The sequence below is a fragment of the Mandrillus leucophaeus genome, unplaced genomic scaffold, assembly GCF_000951045.1.
Source record: "Mandrillus leucophaeus isolate KB7577 unplaced genomic scaffold, Mleu.le_1.0 Scaffold200, whole genome shotgun sequence".
NCBI classification, from domain to species: Eukaryota; Metazoa; Chordata; class Mammalia; order Primates; family Cercopithecidae; genus Mandrillus; species Mandrillus leucophaeus.
This window is the reverse complement of record NW_012102033.1, coordinates 241,676-250,653: the sequence shown is the minus strand read 5'-3', so window position 1 is coordinate 250,653 and position 8,978 is coordinate 241,676. Positions and strand designations below refer to the sequence as shown.

The 8,978-nt window shown below is 45.5% G+C and overlaps 1 protein-coding gene across 2 annotated transcripts in view; it reads right to left on the bottom strand.

Moving 5' to 3' along the window:
* The window catches only part of SLC6A16 (solute carrier family 6, member 16), a 24,178-nt gene extending 21,668 nt beyond the window's left edge, over window positions 1–2,510 (bottom strand). Inside the window, exon 1 of one of the 2 annotated variants that reach the window (XM_011979309.1) lies at window positions 2,327–2,510. The gene's annotated coding sequence lies outside the window, so the exon portion shown is untranslated. The remainder of the gene's footprint in view (window positions 1–2,326) is intronic. The other variant, XM_011979308.1, reaches the window with a different exon arrangement.
* Window positions 2,511–8,978: the final 6,468 nt, after the last annotated feature.

Below are 8,978 nucleotides of genomic sequence, written 5' to 3'. Positions count from 1 at the left end.
AAAAAAAAAAAAAAAACAACCCAAGAAAGTGAAAGACATGTACAAAGAAAACTACAAAGCATTGCTGAAAAAGATTAAAGGAGACATAAATAAATGGAAAAATATCCCATGTTCACGGGCTGGAAGACTTAACCCTGTTAAGATGTCAGTGTTACCCAAAGCAATCTACAGATTTAGTAGCTTTTTAATTTTTTTAATTATTATTTATTTATTTATTTTTTGCAGAAATAGAAAAACATGTCCTAAAACTAACATGAAATCTCAAGGGACCCTGAATAGCCAAAATAATCTTGAAAAAGAAGAAAAATGCTGGTGTACTCACATTTCCTGATTTCAAAAAATATTACAAAGCTATAGTAATCAAAATAGTGTGTTACTCGCATAAAGATACAGACTAAGGGAACAGAATAGAGGGCCCAGAAACAATATATGGAAAAATGACTTTTTACAAGGGTGCCAAGACCACTCAGTGAGTAAAGGACAGTCTTTTCAACAAATGATGCTGGGGAAACTGGATGATGTACATGCAAAAGAGTAAAGATGGACTCTTACCTGACACTACATACAAATACGCAAAATAAACCAAAGACCTAAATGTAACACTTAAAATTAGAAAATTCTTAGAAGAAAACATATGACAAAAGCTTCATGATAGTGGATCTGCAATGAATTATTGGATATGGCACCAAAGGCAAAAGCAACAAAAGAAGAAACAGACAAACAGGACTTCAATTTGTGCATCAAGAGACACTATCAAAGGGGTGAAAAGACAACCCATAGAATGAGAGGAAATATTTGCAAATCATATGTCTAATAAGAGATTAATATTCAGAATATATAGAGAACTCCTAAAACTCAACAACAAAGAAACAAACAACACAATTCAAAAATGGGCAAAAGACTTAAATAGACATTTCTCCAAGGAAAACATACCAGTCTCCAAAAAGCACGAGAAAAGATGTTTGATGTCACTAATCATTAAGGAAATGCAAATGAAAACTACAATGAGATAACACCTCACATCCATTAGGATGGCTAACATAAAAAGGCAGAAAATAAGAACTGTTGGTGAGGATGTGCAGAAATTGGAATCCTTATGCCTTGCTGGTCAGAATGTAAAATGGTGCAACCACCATGGAAAACACTATGGTGGTTTCTCAAAAACTTAAAAATAGAATTACCATATGATCCAGCAATTCCACTTCTGGGTATACACCCAAAATAAGTGAAAACCAGGCCTGTAGTGGCTCAGCCTGTAATCCCAGCTCTTTGAAAGGCTGAAGTGGAAGGATTGCTTGAATCCAGAAGTTTGAGGCTGTAGTGAGCAGTGATCGTGCCATTGGACTCCAGCCTGGGAGACAGAGAGAGACCCTGTCTCATAAAAATAATAATAATAGGCTGGGCGCGGGGGTTCACGCCTGTAATCTCAGCACTTTGGGAGGCTGGAGAGGGTGGATCACCTGTGGTCAGGAGTTCGAGATCAGCCTGGCGTGCGCCTATAGTCCCAGCTACTCGGGAGGCTGAGGCAGGAGAATCGCTTGAACCTGGGAGGCAGAGGTTGCAGTGAGCCGAGATCACACCACTGCACTCCAACCTGGGTGACAGAGTGAGACCCCATCTCAAAAAAATAAATAAAAAATAATAGATTCATGTATCTTAAACACATTCTAGAATAGTTGTCCTTAAAAACAAGCTTTAGGGAAGTGAGAGAACTGAGTTTTGGCCAACTGGCCACTTCCAACACCCATAAAACCCCTTGAGCCCCAGGCGGACTCCTCCTCTCATATGGGTGCAACCCTCCATGGCGTCCCTGCACCGTCATCCCAAGCAACTCCTGAGCTCATGCCCTGTGGGGAATGCTCAGGATCCCTCAGAAATGCCCATTCCCCTCACATTACCTCCTTCCCTGGAACTATAACCTCCAAAAAAGGAAAATAGGGAGCTGGTGTCCCATTTCTTCAAAAAGCAGAAAATAACTTCCCTAACAGACCAGCGAAGGGGCTGGACCCGGGTTTCTGCCACCCGGGCAGTTGACACTGATGGCTTTCCCCAAAGGCAGGGACTGATGGCCTAATGCTGTGAAGGAATTGGCTCAAACTCAGACTGGATGAGTGAGGAAAGCCGAAGACAGTGTCTTGTGTCCTACGTAGGGGGTAAAGGAGGGACCCCTTTGATTCCTCAGCTCCACAGAGCCCAGAGCAACCAGGAGGCTCCCAGCCAGCTGTCACCCATCAGGGGAGCCCAGTGAGTCCGGGCCTGGAAAATGGCGCCCAGCCCCACACACCCCAGATCTGGGAACGTTTCAGGGCTCCCTGGGCCAAGTGACCCTCAACCGAGCCCCGAGGCTTCTGCCAGGTTCTTCAGTCCAGCCAGTCAGACAAAAATGAGGGTGAAGAAGCCCCAGCTGAGAAGCCTAGCAACCTCTTCAGGCCCCTTCAGGCGTCGACGGATCGGTTAGGGCAATACCCTTCGATCTGCCTGGCTCGCGGCCTTTCCCGCGGATTCTCTGCGCATGCGCCGCCGCCGCCGCCGCCGCCGCCCCCTCAGTCTCTCCCCAGTACCATAGGGAATGCTTTCGCCACTCCACCTTCCTCAACTTCGTGGTCTCTCCCTGCACGCACACACGTGCGCACATCCTCTGACTGCTCACGCGCCGCACCACACCCCACACCCCATACCCCATCCCATCCCATCCCATCACAGACACCCACGATGCCACGCTTCAGGCAGGGTTCTAAGACAAGTCCCTTCTCTGACGCATGCGCTTTGCTTCCACTTCCACGTAAGGAAGAAGATGTGATGAAGTGGGAGAATCGTCTCATTCATTCCTTCTAGCCTTCAAACCTTTCACACTTACTTAAGGATCGCCTACTAGAAAACAAACCTTAAATATGCGTCCAACAAGGCAGAGAGGGACGTTGCCTTAAGAGGGCTCAGAAGCCTACTAGGTTGCAGACAAGAATAAAAAACTCAAAGATTTACTTAGGTCATCCGTTCTCATACTTTCTGGTCTCTTAAGAATTATTAAGGACTCCAATAATTTATGAGTTATATTTATATGGGTTGTATGTTTATGTAAGTTATATCTATCAATATTAAAATAAATTTCTAAAATAATCATTGTTTAAAAATTCATTATGTGTCAAAATAACATTTTTATTTAAAATAACTATAATTTCTACACCAAAAGAAATTTTGGGGCCGGGCACGGTGGCTCATGCCTGTAATCCCAACACTTTGGGAGGCCAAGGCAGATGGATCACGAGGTCAGGAGTTCGAGACTAGCTTGGCCAACATTGTGAAACCTCGTCTCTACTAAAAGTAAAAAAAAAAATTAGGCGGGCGTGGTGGCACGCACCTGTAATGCCAGCTACTGAGGAGCCTGAGGCAGGAGACTCATTGGAACCCATGAGGTGGAGGTTGCAGTGAACCAAGATTTTGCCACTGCACTCCAGCCTAGGCGACAGAGCAAGACTCCATCTCAAGAAATTTTGGGGAGAAGAATGGCATTTTACATTTTTGCAAATCTCTTTAATGTCTGGCTTCATAGAAGACAGCTGGATTCTCATATTTGCTTCTGCACCAAGTGTGTCAAAATAGTTCATGTCTTGTACCTTCTGGCAAACATTACTATATTCAAAGAGGAAATGAGAGTGAAAGGCAAATAACCTAGTAGTATTATGAAAATAATGTTCACCTCATGGAACCCCAAAAGTGTTTCACGAGCCCCCAGGAGTCCCTGGGCCACACTTTGAGAATCACAGGCTTAAATTGTTATGATTGAACAAAGAGATGAAGAGGAAATTTTGGGGGTGCTGTAAGAATTCATCACAATTTTTGGGAATCATTCAATCCTTCAACACGTATTTATTGAGAGTCTACTACATGCTAGGAACTGAGAATAGTGTAGAGAACAAAATAGACCCCATTCGTGCCCTCATTTTGCTTCACACAACAAGAAAACAGATATATGATGAATCACAAATAATTACATGATTATAAATTGTATTAAGTGCTATGACAGGCCAGGCATGGTGGCTCACGCCTGTAATCCCAGCACTTTGGAAGGCCAAGGTGGGCGGATCACATGAGACCAGGAGTTCAAGACCAGCCTGGCCAATATGGTGAAACCCCATCTCTACTAAAAATACAAAAATGAGCCTGGTGTGGTGGTGCACACCTGTAATCCCAGCTACTCGGGTGGCTGAGGCACAAGAATCACTTAAAACCGTGAGGCAGAAGTTGCAGTGAGCCAAGATCACACTATTGCACTCCAGCCTGGGTGATAGGGTAAGAACCTGTCTCAAGGAAAAAAAAAAAAAAGTTATGACAGAAAAAGGCCATAGACCCATTTATTTTTATCTACCTTTTTTTTTTTTTTTTTTTTTTGGAGACAGAGTCTCACTGTCACCCAGGCTGAAGTGCAGCAGCACAATCTCAGCTCACTGCAACCTCCGCCTCCCGGGTTCAAGCAATTCTCCCTGCCCCAGCCTTCCGAGTAGCTGGGGTTGCAGGTGCCTGCCATTACACCTGGCTAATTTTCATATTTTTAGTAGAGATAGGGTTTCGCCATGTTGGCCAGGCTGGTCTCGAACCCCTGACCTCAGATGATCTGCCCTTCTCAGCCTCCCAAAGTGCTGGGATTATAGGCGTGAGCCACGGCACCTGGCCCATAGACCTAATTTAGAAGGAGGATTTCTCTAAGGAAATAACAGTGGAGCTGAGGCTTAAAGGATGATTTACCAGGTGAAAACTGTGTGTGAACATCTCAAGCCTCGAGGCTGTCCACAGGCCCTGAGGCAGGGCAAACTCTGAGTTCAAGGCACCAGGAAAAGTCTCAGTCGGTCAATAAATATTTATTGAATTATGTGCCCCACACTGTCCTAGACCCCTGGGATACAGTTATGAAAAAGATTTTACATTCCAGTTGCACAAAGAAAGTAAATGCCTAAACAGAAAGAATTTCAGAGAGTAAGAGTGCTGACAGGGAGTTACTTTAGATAGGGTAGTTAAGAAGGACTCTTGGGGGAAGTGATATTTCAGCAGAGAGCTGAAGGAGATGAGGAAGGGAGCCTTGTGAACAGCATAGGGAAGAACATTCCAGGCAAAGAAAATGGCAACAGCAAAGGCCTTGAGGCAGAAGTACACTTGATGGGTTCTGGAAATGGCAAGGAGTCTGATATGAATGGATCCCAGTGATTGAGGAAAGGGTTGCAACAGATCAGATCAGATCAGTTCAGAGAAGTGGCAGGGGCCACACTATCATTTGGAGGCCCTTATGGGTCATGGTCGGAATTTTTTTTTTTTTCTGGGTGAGATGAAAGCTATTTGAGGGTTCTGAGTCAAGGAGTGACTTTCATTTTAACAGCAGGACCCCCCTGGCTTCTGGGCAGAGAATAGGGTGTATGGGTGTATTCCTCTGTTTTCCCACTGCTATAAAGAACTGCTCAAGACTGGGTAATTTACAAAGAAAAGAGGTTTAATTGACTCACAGTTCAGTTTGGCTGGGGAGGCCTCAGGAAACTTACAATCACGGCAGAAGGCAAAGGGGAAAAAAAAGATACCTTCTTCACAAGCGAAGCGGGGAAGAGCCCCTTATAGAACCCTCAGAGCCCCTTATAAAACCATCAGATCTCCTGAGAACTCACTCCCTATCACAAGAACAGCCTGGGGAAACCACGCCCACGATTCAATTATCTCCACCTGCTCTCTCCTTTGAGACATCGGGATTATGAACATTACAATTCAAGATGAGATTTTGGGTGGGGACACAACCGAATCATATCAGTGGGCTAAGGATAGAAGCAGAGAGCCCAGTGAGGAGGAAATCTCTAGTCCAGGCAAGAGATGGTGGTGATTAGATCTCGGTAATAGCAATGGAGATGGTGAAAAGTGGTCAAATTCTGGATCTACTTCAAGAAGAGAGCCGACATGATTTGTTGACGGATTGTGCGGTGGTTTTAAAATACGCCTGCAAATTCTTTGACACTTTGAAAAATAAAGTCTATTTCCCCAGTCTTTGCGTGCAGGCTCTCCTTAACGACTGGCTTCCAATGAACAGAAGTAATGGTGGGGAACTTCGGGACTAGGTCATAAAAAGCATTGCTGTTTCTTACTTGCCCATTCCCTTCAACTGATTTCTTAAAGGAAGCCAGCCAACATACGGCAAGGACACTCAAGCAATCTGTGAAGAGATCCATGTAAGAGAAGAGCTGAAATTTCCTACCAGCAACCAGCACCAGGTGAGTGAACCATGGTGAAGTGGATCCTCCAGCCGCCGTTAAATCTCCAGATGACTGCAGGCCCAGCCAACGTCTTGACTGCAACCTCATAAAACACTGTGAGCAGAAATCATCCAAATAAGCTGCTCCCTGATTCCTGATCCACAAAAACTACAGTAGATAAGAAATATTTATTGTTTTTTCTTTTCTGAGACAGAGTCTCACTGTTGCCCAGGCTGGAGTGCAGTGGTACGATCTCAGCCCACCACAACCTCCACCTCCCGGATTCAAGCGATTCTCCTGCCTTAGCCTCCCGAGTACCTGGGACTGCAGGCATGCATCACCATGTCCGGCTAATTTTTGTATTTTTAGCAGAGACGGGGTTTCGCTATGTTGGCCAGGTTGGTCTCGAACTCCTGACCTCGTAATCCACTTGCCTCAGCCTCCCAAAGTGCTGGGATTATAGGCGTGAGCCACTGCTCCTGGCCTAAGAAATGTTTATTGTTTTAAACTGCGAAGTTTGGGGTAATTTGTTACAGAGCATTAGGAAACTAATGGTGATTAGGTTTGGGGGTGAGAGAGAGGAATCAAGAATGACTCAGGCGGGAGCAGTGGCTTGCACCTGTAATCCCAGCACTTTGCGAGGGCGAGGTGGGAGGATTGCTTGAGGCTAGGAGTTTGATAGTAGGATACTAGCCTGGCCAACATAGCAAGGCCTTGTCACTTAAAGGAAAGAAAAGAAAAGAAAATTGTTTTTTATTAGCCAGGTGTGGTGGCACGCATCTGTTGTCCCAACTACTCAGGAGGCTGAGTGGGAGGGTCACTTGAGCCCAGGAGATTGAGGCTGCAATGAGTCATGATCGTGCCACTGTACTCCAGCCTGCGTGACAGAGTGAGACCTAAAAAAAAAACAAAAACAAAACTCCAAAACTTTGTGCCTGCAGAATTGAAAGATGGAGTGACAATTTACTGAAAAGGAAAGCACTGGAGTGTGCACGAGGTGGGAGGGAATCAGTAGTTTCGTTTTGGACGTGTTAAGTTTGAGATGTCGATTACACAGCCAAAGGGAGAGGTTAAGTTGTCCTTCACTGCAAGGAGACCTGGGAAATGAATCCCCCTGAGTCTGCAGTTCAGGGGAAAGTTTGAGGCTAGGCATATAAATTGATAAGTCAACAGTATTGTAGATTGCCATGAACACTATGGGACTGCATGGTATCATCTCGTGAGTAAGTGTAGCTAGAAAGGGTTGGGATGCCCCAAATTTTAGACGCTAGAAAAAAGGAAGATCCACTGAAGATTGAGGAGAACCAGCCAGTGAAAAAGGAAGGAGGAAAAGCAAGAGGGAATTTGCCAATAAAGGAGGAGGGGATCAGGTGAATTAAATGGGTAGAATTGCTGTTCTCAAATGTTAGTGCACATCAGAGTCACCAGGAAGGCTTGTTAAAACACAGATTGCCAGGCCAGGTGCAGTGGCTTGCCTGTAATCCCAGGACTTTGGGAGGCCAAGGTGGGCGGATCACCTGAGGTCAGGAGTTCAAGACCAGCCTGGCCAACATGGTGAAACCCTGTCTCTACTAAAAATACAAAAATTAGCTGGGCATGATAGTGGGCGCCTGTAATCCTAGTTACTCAGGAGGCTGAGGCGGGAGAATCGCTTGAACCCGGGAGGTGGAGGTTGCAGTGAGCTGAGATCGTGCCATTGCACTCCAGCCTGGGTGACAAAGTGAGACTCAAAAAAAAAAACAAAAAAACACCCACACACACAGATTGCCAGGCCCCGCCCCCAGAGTTTCTGATTGAGCAGGTGTATTCGCTTCCCGAGACTGTTGTATAAATTACTACAAACTTAGTGGCTTAAAGCAACAAATATATATATATAAAATCTCACAGTTCCGGATGCCAAAAGTCCAAAATTAAGGTGTCAGCACGCCATTTCCTTCGAAGGCTCAGAGGAGAATCCTTCCTTGACTCTTCAGTTTCTAGTAGCTCCTAGTGCTCCTCCCCTCCCACCCCCCGCAGGGTCTTGCTCTGTCATCCAGGCTGGAGTGCAGTGGTGCAATCACGGCTCACTGCAACTTCGATCTCCCAGGCTCAAGCAATCCTCCCACCTCAGCCTCCTGAGTAGGTGGGACTGTAGGCACATACCAAAGCCCAGATAATTTTTTTGTTAATTTTTGTAGACAGGGTCTCACTATGTTGCCCAGGCTGGTTTCAAACTCCTAGGCTCATGTGATCCTCCTGCCTCGGCCTCCCAAAGTGCTGGGATTACAGGCATGAGCCGCCTCACCTGGCCCATAATAATGTTTTGATATATATAGTGTATGCAGCAACAGGTATTCTATTTGTAGTTGTTAGGATGTTTAAGGTTACCTGCTTTAACAAACAACCCTAAAATCTTAGTAGCTTAATACAATAGGTTCTTACTTACATAAAGTCCAAAATGCTTTATGTAAGTCCAAGGATAATTCTCAGCTTCCTGCAGCCAGTGAGTGAAGGGAGAAAGAGTAAGGATTATGGGGGACATTCTAGACTGAGTCTGGAAATGAGCTACGTCCCTTCTGCACCCATTCCATTGGCCCAAGACCAGTCACATGACCTCAACTTCACTGCAAGGAGACCTGGGAAATGAAGTCCTCCTGTGTGCCTAGGAAAAAAGACACCGGCCGGGCGCGGTGGCTCAAGCCTGTAATCCCAGCACTTTGGGAGGCCGAGACGGGCGGATCACGAGGTCAGGAGATCGAGACCATCCTGGCTAAC